General features: G+C 43.0%; 1 long non-coding RNA gene across 2 annotated transcripts; it reads left to right on the forward strand.

Moving 5' to 3' along the window:
* Positions 1 to 1904: 1904 nt before the first annotated feature.
* LOC310685448 lies at positions 1905 to 6972 on the forward strand. 2 transcript variants are annotated; one of them, XR_014515271.1, is made up of 4 exons: positions 1905 to 1998; positions 4458 to 4539; positions 4649 to 4714; positions 6889 to 6972. It is a non-coding gene; the product is annotated as an uncharacterized lncRNA (long non-coding RNA). The 2 variants fall into 2 exon arrangements; XR_014515272.1 differs by lacking the exon at positions 6889 to 6972 and having other exon boundaries at positions 4649 to 4931.
* Positions 6973 to 12353: the final 5381 nt, after the last annotated feature.

The raw sequence follows: 12353 nt of genomic DNA on the forward strand, positions 1-12353 counted from the left end.
GCCTTCTAGATCCGGCCTGCGGATGGCCCAGGAATCAGCGTGTTTTTACATGGGTAGAATGTGTCCTTTTATTTAAAATGCATCTCTGGGTTATTTGTGGGGCATAGAAATGTGTTCATTCCCCTCCAAAAAATACATTCCAGCCCCCCACAAGGTCTGAGGGACAGTGGGGCAGCCCCCTGCTGAAAAGGTTTGCTGACCCCTGGGTGCTGTTTCAGCATAGGATTGCAACTATATTCGCACTGGTGTGAACCCTAGGATAGTGGCTAGCATCTGAGTTGGACCACTGCTTTGCCTGCCTTTAAACAAAGGCCATTCAAAAAGAAAATATTTAACAGCAAGGTAAAAGAAAGCATGGTGGTGCTTTACAGTATATTATGCACCCCCTAAATCCTGTAACAAAACCCAGCAGAATCTTATAAGGAACAAAAGACACAGGAAAGTAAAGATTAAGGCATATGTGAAGTGATGAAAGGTTAGAGTTAAAGCTCTAATCATTTTAGGAATGTTGGTTGTACTTTGCATTAACTTTTTAGTATAGATTCATCAGGTTTCCCCTTCAAAAGTAGGCCACGACATGCTGGAAGTTGCTTCCTCACAAATATCCCATTATACAAATATAAAATGCTATGTTGCTTAAGAGGGCTACCAATCTAGGAATAAACAGCTCAGTGATCACTCTGAAATCCTGAGTGAATTGTACACTCCTGTCATGGAAGTTAATTTAAGCACTTGGACTCGTATCAGTATTTATGGCGTGTATAAAATGTTGCCCAAGAGTACGTTCAAGCTAATGCCTTCAACAATACAACCTGTATTTTGGAGGTTTGTGACAAAACAGTGGCCCCGTTTCTGTGCAGTGTATACTTGCTCTGTGTACTCTGTCTGCAAGACACAATTTACCTGGTGAGTAAGGAAGGGTTCTTAAGGCAAAATTCATTCTCGTTACAGAGGCATATGAAGCCATGGGTCTGTGGGATCTCTGCATGGCTTTGGGGGGGTGTGTGTTTTTTTTTGGGGGGGGGGTCTCACTCTGAGGTCCTGGTTAGCCTGTCCCCTGCAGCAGTGCAGCTGCGATTCCTGGTGGTAGGTATTTGTGTCTGGAGTCCTGAGGCAGGCACTTTCTGCAGGGTCCTTAGAAGAAAAGTTTCAGCAATTTGCATATCCCACTTGGGCATGATCCTTAGCTGTTTGAGCACATTGCCCTTTCACTCACATTTAGGATTTTACCTGTCTGGTATTGTACAAGGATTTGTTGCAGAACCCTAAGCCCTTTGCAACTAAGGGGGCAGATGGGCAGTATTGGCACCAGGCATGGCCCATCCCTTTTCGTCACCTGAGGCAAAACAAGAACGTGTCACCCGGCACACGTGCAATGCCCACCGCCTCACTTAATGGGGTTGCTCAGCTGCAGCTTCCAGGTTCTGGTGAAATCTCACAAGAGCTGAAGAGATTTCACAGGACTCTCGCCAGAAGCCACTGCAGCTGCTTCTCTGGTGGGGGCACCAGTGGAGGTGACCCTTGGATTCTGCCACCTGAGGCGGCTTTCTCAGTCTACCTTATGGATGGCCTTGGCCTTGTGTGGCATTCATGAGTGTCTGCAGGGAAGAAGGGTCTGAGTGCTTGCCAGCTCATCCACAAGAGGTTTAGAGTGATCTCTGAAACCACTCCTTTTGTGGCTGCCGGTCTCAGACTCGCTGCACTTTTCTGAAGGAGAGCTTTCCTGGACCAACAGGTAGCTCATATGAATGCTGCTCATTCTGATCCAATGATGATACTTTTCCAGATATTACAAGATTTGGAAAGCTGAGAAAGACAATGATAATGTAAACAAAGGAGTGGTGATGCCTCACAGAAGCTGTCTGTGTTTCTCATTTGATCCCAGAATGTCTTGCTTTTCCTTAGGACATCCCTATTTTCATCGGAGAACTGTTGGAGGATATGGAGTTCTGAGAACCCCCGAGCTAAGAAGATAAGTGACTATACAAGCTTTAGAAGGTAGCCCTGTTTTAGGGAAGTTTTTTTAATGTTTAATATTTTATTATGTTTTTAGATATGTTGGAAGTTGCTCAGAGAGGCTTGGGCAACCCAGTCAGATGGACAAGGTATAAATAATAAATGGTTGTTGTTGAATAGGATGTCCCTATTTTCATCAGAGGGTATGCTGACATAGGTAGTGTAAGTCCTTTTATGATAAAAGTTCTATATCCGCTATCAGTATGCTTCTCAATACCAGATGCTGGGATTCACAGGTGAGGAGAGTCCCGCTTGCCTACTTCCAATGGGCATCTGGTTGGCCATTGTGAGAACAAAATGCTGGGCTACATAGGCTTTTGCCCCACTCCAGCAGGCTCTGCTTAAGACCTTATGATTGCTTCATTTACTTTTGAATTCAATTAAATGTGCAAATGCCAAAACCCATAATACTGCATATCAGCAAAACTACTCAGTCTAGTTTAATATAATAGATGAGTTGGGGGGGGGAGATATAAAATATGGTTTTCTTTATAACCATAAAAAATGTATCTTGAAAAATTAAAAAATCACATTCCATTATGAACCAACAGCACCGGGAGGGAGGAGAGTACAGAAGGAGGAGAAAGAAGTGTTGCTTCACTGGACTGGCAAAAAAAGGAAGAGGAAATAAATATCAGTGCAAGCCAATATACAATAGGCAAAATGGAGGCTTGTAGGCTTGTGATCAATGTACTGCGATTATGGTCTCCACAGAGCTTTCAAATACAGTGGTACCTCTGGTTACGAACTTAATTCATTCCGGAGGTCCGTTCTTAACCTGAAACCGTTCTTAACCTGAGGTACCACTTTAGCTAATCGGGCCTCCCGCTGCTGCCGCGCCACTGGTGTGCAATTTCTGCTCTCATCCTGAGGTAAAGTTCTTAACCAGAGGTACTAATTCTGGGTTAGCAGAGTCTGTAACCCAAAGTGTTTGTAACCTGAGGTGTTTGTAACCCTAGGTAGCACTGTACAGTTCAGCCTGCAGCCACTGGGTGGAAATAGGCATGCTTGTAACACTCAGGCTGCCAGAAACAAAATGGTTGTGTTCAGGGGAGGAGCAAACAGGTATAAAAAGTGTGACAATCAATACCACCTGCAAAACCTCTCTTGAGTGTCTAACCAGCCACCTCAAAATATAGGGGTTTGGTACTAATAATCTCCCACACCAACACTGTGTAAAATTTGCATTACACAAGCTGCTGAGCTTGTATAATAACACACACACACACACACACACACACACACACACACACACACATAATCTGGAAGCTGAAAGTCTTTTGTAGTCGGTGCAACAACAAACAGAACTTCAGTATCAACAGGCTGACAGGGTCCTTGAAGAGGCTTAGCCTTCAACTCCCCCGTGTGTTTTGCTGCCTAAAGAAGATGAGTTTGGAGACTCTCTGTGGCATAGGACTCTGTAGACACTGCAGAGGGAGTAGCTGGGAGTTTGAGGTGATGTCAAGTAATATTAAATTTCTGTCAGTTTCATTTGATCTTTGACAGATAGTTCATAAGTAGAAGGCATCACCCGACGGCACCATCATGCCTGTGCAAAATCCCCCCTTGAAATAGAACAATTATGTTCTGTTGCGTTAGTAAAATGCAAGGGCAAGGGTGGTCAAAAATGAATTTCTCCATTTATTGTTTACACGTGACACACAATGTGTTGTGTTAGTTTGGCTATGCCCCACAGAAGCATGAATGGAAAAGCAAAGTTCACTGGGGGAGAAGTCCTCAAGGGTAGAAGTTCTCAAGGGTAGAAAAAGTGAGAACTTGGTAGCATTTGAAGGCTGATGAAAGGAAAACATGAAAGGCTCAGTAGCAGGATTGACGCTGTTAAGAACTTTGTTGTAACTAGGATTATTTGAAGAACTCAAAAGACTGAAGCCAATTGAAATATTCACTAAGGGGGTGGGGAGGCAGCCATGTTGGGATGGAGCAAGACGCTACCTTTCAGATTTCTGCCACAGGTCAGTGAAAGAATGTTAGGGCTTAAAAGATAAAGCCAAACGAGATATTCTCAAAGTCCAGAAGCGGCAATAAATAAAGCAGGCTCACATGATGATCTGCTGGGCAAACGAAAGAAGGAATAGGGTGATTTCTTTGAGGAAGCACCTTGCAGAAATGTTGCAAATTGAAACACAAAAAAGATCCTTTGAAATACCAGATACAGTATGTATTAGATAATTAATATTGTATCCTTGAGATACTGTATGGCCGTGGGCATCGGGTAATAGAAAATGTCTAATTTATAAGGACAGTGAGAAAATCTTTAAGGAAAAAAGGAAAAAAGAGAATTTCTGATCACAAAGGAAAGATGAACTCTATTGTTTTAAGACTTTACATAAGCGGCACCACAGGAGCATTATGGGAATAAAAGTTTGACTTCCCAGTATTTCTGAGCACACCTTGATCTTCTGAGTGTTGGCTTCTTACAGGGAATTTTTCTTGTCCTTATCTCCTTTGGCAGTACAAGACTGCAGTGATGCTACTGAAATGTATGTTGAACAAGCCTCTTAGGTAACTTTCTTTACATCGTTCAATAGACAAGCGTGTTTTATGTGAACTGTTTAGAAAAACGTTGGCTCTTGCATTACTCTTCAGCCTTAAAAGGAAACTCTTGTTTCAGGCCAAATTGCTGATCCTTGTGACATGACAGCCTGATTCATTCCAACATGTACACTGAAATTAAAAGGTAATAACATAAAATTAACAAGGCCATCTCATAGATATACATTTCCATGCGCCCAGAAACACTGTAGTCTGGAAGCATAGAAAATGATAGCTCCCACCACAAAACTATCTACAGTATATTGTGACTCAAGAAAGGACAGGATTGAGAAAGCTTTTTAAGAAAACCACCCTCATAATGAGAATGTTCCACAACGATAAGCTCCACTGTTACTTAAGATATCTTAGGATTGTAAATTGTGTGTACAGTGGTACTTCGGGTTACGTATGCTTCAGGTTACATACGCTTCAGGTTACAGCCTCCGCTAACCCAGAAATAGTGCTTCAGGTTAAGAACTTTGCTTCAAGATAAGAACAGAAATCGGGCTCCGGCGGCGCGGCAGCAGCAGGAGGCCCCCATTAGCTAAAGTGGTGCTTCAGGTTAAGAACAGTTTCAGGTTAAGAACGGACCTCCGGAATGAATTGAGTACCTAACCCGAGGTACCACTGTACTAGGAACTGCTGCTTTGTTTGGATCACTCAATTTTGGTGATGTTTAGAATAGGGGTGTTTAGACATGCATGATGGGGGGACAGGATTTTGCCTGCTTTGCCTCTGCTCCTAACAATGCACATTTTGTCATAATGGTTTTGGGGGAGGCCTATATGTCCTCTTCTATACAACTCCTCTAAGTAAGTGGGAAGCCCTGGCCAAACTCACCTAGATGAGTCCTACCTGCAAACATCTTCAGGAGCCCATCTGTTTGCTCATTTGCACTAAGCTATGGTTTAGCTTTGAATATTGTGTGTGGCCAGTAGGAACACAATTCTACTCCTTCCCTTATGCATTTACTGAACATAGAGATGGGTGTTGTTTAAACATCCTTTATTATATGCTATGTGTAGCGAAAGGTGTTAATAGGATCTAATAGCACAGAATAGAAATCCTTAGTTAGTGCTCACTTAGCCTATAGATGGCCAACCTAGTCTGGTATTGGCAGTGACAGTTTGTGGCATTCTTGAACAAGGACAGACGGACACACAGGCTTCGTCATGGCAGAGAGTGTGGCTGGCCGGCCTCTCCATGGTGTGCCACTACCTCCTCCTGACCTCAGTAAACTAAAGACAAAGCCATCACAATGCATATTTATTGTGGCACTCTCTAATGCTTTGAACTTGATGTGCACCACAGCTGCCAGAGGTCTACTATCGCCGAACCAACACACAGTGACTCCCAGTATCTTTGCTTTGTCCCGGTTACAACAGGTTTTCATAAAATGGCCGAACTGTATCAATAAACGTGATTTGCATATTTATGTTTTAATGCAGTGCTGTCGCGGGGGGGGGGGGGGGAGCTAGCCAGGTTGTTTTGCCTGGGGTGTAGCCTCCAGAGGGGTGCCCTTGAGGCTCCCAGCCTCTGTGTGTGTGTGTGTGTGTGTGTGTGTGTGTGTGTGTGTGTATGCAAATGGCCGTGAGTGGGTGGGTGCCAAACTGGGTCTTTGACCTGGGTGAAATAAAGCCTAGTTTTGCCCCTGATCAACGGTAACTTCTGCCAGAGCTGTGGGCAATTATCACACATGGGATAACTGCACAGGCCACAACAGTGACCAGAGGTGAAAATACTGCTGAGAGGAGTTCAGCAGGAAGAAACACCATGGTGCACCTGCAACACACAACTGGGCGCCTTCATCTGCTCCACCTACAATAAAACATGTCTCTCCCATGTCGGTTTCTACAGTGACAGCGGGCGCCGTAACTCGCTAATGGTTTGACTTTACCCCCGGAGACGTACTCTTGCATCCCCCCGCCCCCAGACAGATAGATGCTAACAATAAGAATTGTGACTCGCACTGAATCCTAGGGATGAGATGAAAAATAACAGTGCTGACCCCAGGCAGAGAACACAGTTGATAATTAATTTCAAGGCATCACCAGTTAGTATCTGAATCCAGTCTGGGGGTGTTAAGGGTCCGTGTGTCCCCAAAACGAGTCCTCTGTGTAGAAATTCTGATCCAAATGTATCTAAACATGCTGGAATAGAAAAGCTGTTTACATGGACAGCCACAGCACTCTGCCTAATCCCTTTCTTTGAGTACTTCAAACGCTGCATCTTTTTCCCTCCCCCACCCCTTTTAATAAGTGGGCTCAATTTCTTTAAACATTTCAAGGACATCATAATAACCAGACCTTCTGTGTTCAGTAACAGGTCCACTGGAGTCGCACTTGTTCTGTGAACTGCTTTGCCTCCTGTGGTGCTGCATAATAAATTGCTTTGACAAACTGGGCATTTTTCCATCTGAACATTAATGTTGGTTTTAATGAATCCTTTATTAGTGGAACAAGTTTTGTTTTTTTAATTTCATCTGAAAACAGCCATAAAATTACAAACAAAGGCTGGCGTTTTTGTTTAGAATCAACTTGAGTGGAAGAGATGAATACATGAAGACCTTAACATTGATTTAAAAGTGGGGGATGAGGGACAGAGCACATTTCATTTGACAACAGTACATTTTACATTTCTCTCATTTCAAGTGCATAACATTATGTTTGCCTTTTAAAAAACAACAACGGTATATCTCTTGCCTAATGCAGCCGGGGTTCTATGAGAACAAGTGAAACAATGTCTTGAGTGGCGCACAAAGCAGTCCATCTGGAATTGGAATCCAGTTTTGTTGGCAATTGATTGCCCTTGTAGGATACAATATGCTCCACTTATTCTGTAGCCATTAACGCAAACGAGTTTTGTGCAATATAAGGACATATCAAGGTGGCAGCTGATTGTATTCCAAGTGAACTGAGGCTGCACAAAGCTGAATATGCAGGCAACATCCTTGCACAGGGAGACAAGAAAAGGACCATAGCAAAATAGCATCCCCACTTAAATATTTCTGAGCCTGCTATTTAAAATGCACACACATTTTAAGGTGTGGTTGCTAATGACACATAGAGTGTCACATCTAGATCTTCATCAGGGCCCCTTCTTTGTGTGCCCCACCTGAGGAAAATACACAAGGTGATCATATGATAAAAGGTGTTCTCAGTTGTGGGCTCCTGTCTGTGAGATGCTCCCAGCACCCCATCCACCCCACTAAAATGGTGGAGCCACTTGCCCAGGTGGGGCCTGTGATTCTGTTCCCAGGGACCTAGGCTCAAGCTCCAGTGAGGGTTGGAGCAACCCGTCACATGCCTTGTCCCCTCGATACCTCTGCAGATGGTCTTTGTGAAAGATTTTAGACCTGTGCCTGGGACCCAACTAGATTTGCTATACCACTTCTCACTTCCCTCACTTGTAGAAACCACCTTCTTGACTTTCGGTCTCATGCACTCAATCTGGACAGTCGAAGCCATTCCCGGGGTGTGGCGACTGCCACATGCTGACAGCTTCTGGGAGCCATAAGTGACAGCTGAGTGCAGGGTGGGGACCAAAGTTGGACAGATGACCCCAGAAGAAGCACAATGTGTCTCTTACCAGAGGTACTACCCCCTTCGTTAACACCCATAAGTATACACACACACAAGTACAGTCAGCGACCATTTTGTGTGGGCAGGGGTGCCAACTTGAATAAAATATGGGGGGGCAGGTAACCCCTGCCCTGCATATGGTGTGGCACACATACCATTTGAATGAGAATTCCCCTCAACTTTGCGGGGGCCCAGCTCCCTCAAATATTTTATTGGCGGGGCAAAGGGACCAGGAGTTGGCTCCTATGTGCGCAGGGGTTTTGTTCCTGGCCCTGTGTGCATTGGCAGAACATGCATAAGCCCACCCCGTCCCATTACACCCTGACCTATCCTCATTTGCCCTTTTCCGCCCTCTTCTGGGTCCAAAAGGACCTGCATGTCAGTGGCCATGTGTTAATTATATATATCTGTTTAAAGCTGCACTCTACATTGTATGCAATAATATATACAATGAAATCACATCAGTTAAAATTAACCTTAACATTAAAAAAAATCACTTTAAATTGTCTTCACTCAGGCTCATTCCTGAGATGGCTCTCAGTTATATAAAAAGGGCATATCCTTCACCACAGCACTACAATGGAAAAGCTCAATTATTCTCTCCTCTGTCATGTCTCTGGGAGCTGAGGATGGAAGGTCCAGCTTGATCTGAACAACTTTTTGGATGTAGGTTTCCAAACATTAGTCATCTTCAGAGAAGACCCACTGAAATGGATGGAAGTGATTAACTGAGAGCCACTAAGCTAAGTGGGTCTGCTCTGTGGAGGACTAGCATTGGCTACAATTCTATATTTGCAGACTTAACTTGTGCATGTCATAAAAGGGTGCAATTAATATGTTGCTTCCGAATGTAAGAGAAATATAAATTAGATGTTGGGGAAAGACCTTACACACAATTCCCCCACCCCCACCCCTGAAAAACAATTTAGTTTTTTAATATTTATAAGAACACTTGTTTTACTTTGAAAGGAAAAAAAGAACTGGGTACTTTTTCTGTAAAGTGTGTTTAGAAATAATGAATCTGGCAAAGTTAGTATTCTGGCAGGGAATAGAGTCCTGAGGGTTGATATATCCCATGACTCTGGGAGAACTGATAGCAGAAAAATATCCTTTGATGTTTTATTTAAAAATGTTGTTCAATAATTCAATAAAGAGATCCATTATAATCATGAAACAGTAAAAATGTGCCATGAATACAATGTAAGAGTGAAATGAACTGGTATACACTTAACCAATGTTTACAGTTCACGAACCATTTTCTGCACTCTTATGCAATGAGCAGGACCCAGCTTACATCGGCTGTTTTGTGGGAGGTGTAAGTATTTGGTCCTTTCTTATATCTAGAGCAAAATAAGGATGAAAAGCAGGGCTTTTCCCCAGCCATAACTTGCCAGAAGCATTCATGGTGAATTCCAGCACCCCTTTTTCTAGAAAAACAGCATCGGTGAAAAGGAAACATGACAGTGTGTTTATATTAATAGAAATGAGATCTTGCTGTTAGCAATGGCAAAGCAAATATTTTACAAATATGCATTCCAATCTACCTAAGGAGGTAGGTGTATGATGAAGGTGGCATAGCCCATCTGGAAAGGTTGAAATATACAAGCAGAGGGGTTGCCTCTTCCCATCTAGTTGTTGGGTGCATATAGGCAAAAGTTGACAATTTCATCAATGGCAAGGGGTTGTATGCAGTTCCCCCACTTTGCTGCCCACTGATCCACACACTGGCTATTTTTGACTGGACTACATACTGCCCTAGCAGATGTTCTACTACACAAAGACTTCTGGATTGGGGCCAGAGAGTTTTGCATACCATATTTTTCCTTCCAATTAAACCCAACCAGTCCAGGCTCCCCTGGGAAGAATCGGGTTGCTATTTTGAGTCCCAGGCAAATGAAAATGTTTTTAAGCTATTTAAATTAAATGGCTTTCCACTGACATTGGTGAAGAAGAAAACAGTCAGCTCTGATTCATCCGTGCAAAAGTGCCACCCAAAACATGAAGGATAGGACTGTCACTCAGTGAAACAAATCAATTTATCAGCATAGAATTCACATAGAATAAAAGGCCATTTCAAATTTGCATAGAATAAAACAACAATGTTTTTAGACAAAAAACATTGCTTTCCGGGGGGTTTTTTGTGGGGGAGGACCCTAGATTGGAAGTAGATGGCAGGCTTTTTCATACAGAAAGTCCCATCTCTGCTAATCTCCAGTCAGAAACCTTAGTTAGTAAGTGATGGGGGAAACTGCTGCTGCTTTTTCTCAGGAGTAGTCTATAGGTCCCACCTGCTTATTGAAAGTGGGGGTGAAGCCAGCGATAGATGGAACCAGGGCAAAAGTGGTCCATACTGACCCCCCCACCCAGCCTGGCTTCTTCCATGCCCAGAATGCAGCTGAGGAAGGAACAGATTGCTTTTGCAAGAGGCCTGAACTGATCGTTTGCAGAGGGCTTTTGAAATTAAGCTAAGAGCCACAGGAAACTAGGCCACAGGCCATATGTGTCCCTCAGGTCACAGGTTGCCCACTCTTGCCATAGAAAGCCATTGTCAGGCTGGGTATACAGTCGTGGGCTCAATGGTTGAATGGGCTGACTCAATATAGTGACAGGCTGTGTGGCAGCATCATTATTTCTTAGGTGATATATGTATGTGCCATCATCTACACATCCAAATGTACCTTATATTAGAAGCATTAACATTTTTAAAATTATGTTGCCCGGTTAATTGGCTGTGCCATTTTTATGGATCAAAAGGGTTTTAGTCATTTAACTGATTGAGAGAAATCCTATGGTCCCATGGGGGGGGGGGGTCCCAGCTGCCATAGCAGATAATCTGCCTCCCCAACCACAGAGAGAAAGATCTTGCAAGCCCCCCTGTTGAGAAAGCAGAAACCTCACTCCTCTAACAGGGCTCAGCTGGTGGTAACAGCCAAAAAAGGGGGCATGGCAGGGGTATGTATAGATCAGGAAAAGCTTTGATCATCTGGATTCAAAGCCCTCTCATTCTTCCAATAAGCTCCCACAATGGTGGGGAGTGACCAATGGGAGGGAAATATTGAAGCATTAAACCACTGATCCAGAAAGTAAGTGGGAAGTCCAAAAAAATACCACCACTCAGCCTTCTGCCTTGCTGGTGTTTAGGGACAGAAGACTGTCGATTGCAATTCTCTCAGTTTCTCGTTTTTTTTTTTTCATTTTAAATTCCCTTCTCCACATTTCTTCAACAAATGGTGAATTTCCTTTTTAAAAATCCTCCTGAAAGTCCTTCAGTGTTCTAGCGTGACTATCTCTGAATAAACACATTTTTACTATTGTACACGTTTCTGCAAGTAATTTGTCATAAACATACAGTTTCCCAAGCTCCGTGACTGCTTCCTGTTCAGTGGCCAAAAAGGCTGTTTTGGGGCATTTTCAGGTACTGCTTTTTGAAGTGCGCTTTTACTGCTGTTGTTCTTTATTCTGTTTTGAACTGTACTGTCATTTTTTTTATTGCGATGTTGATTGTGTTGCTTTTAATTTTTTACAATTGTTAGATTCACTGAGTATTTATTGACAAAAAACGGGATCTGGAAAATGCAAGTAAAATCAAAGAGAAAAGCATCTCAGTGCTTGAAGTTGCATGTAAATTAATTCCCACCCATTCTCTGTTTTTACTTAATAATGTTGAAGAAGGAAAGACCTGATGGAAATGTGTTTTGTAGCCAAAATAAGTCATTTTGCCTAGAGCGCTGGCTGCATCCCCAACATCTGGTACTTTAAATATTCAGGGTAATAAAATACTGTAATGATAATGGAAATATTCTAAAATAAATGGTGCACATAACCCATCACCTATGTAGAGAAAAGAAATGGGTTTGTCACAATCTTACAGCTGTGGCAACCACAAGTATAAGGTGGGGGCATAATAAAAATTCCAAGATCAGTATTTGGGATTTATTACCTTTAATAGGCCAACTAAAATATCACCCAAAGTGTGCAAACTTCCAAGTTCTCCCTAACTTTTCATCAGCCTAGCTAGTAAACAGAGTAGGTGAGTTGGGGTGTCATGGAGTTTGCATGTGATCAATCAAGATGGAATGTGGGATGAGATAGCAGACGCCTATGCAGATTTCAGGCTGCACCAAAGGCTGAGAAGAAGGAATATAGTGTGGCACGCACCCACATTTCCAAGTAGTGAGAGACTTCATTGATGCCGGTGCTTAT

This window comes from Podarcis tiliguerta (genome assembly GCF_965153285.1).
Source record: "Podarcis tiliguerta genome assembly, chromosome: 9".
NCBI lineage: Eukaryota > Metazoa > Chordata > Lepidosauria > Squamata > Lacertidae > Podarcis > Podarcis tiliguerta.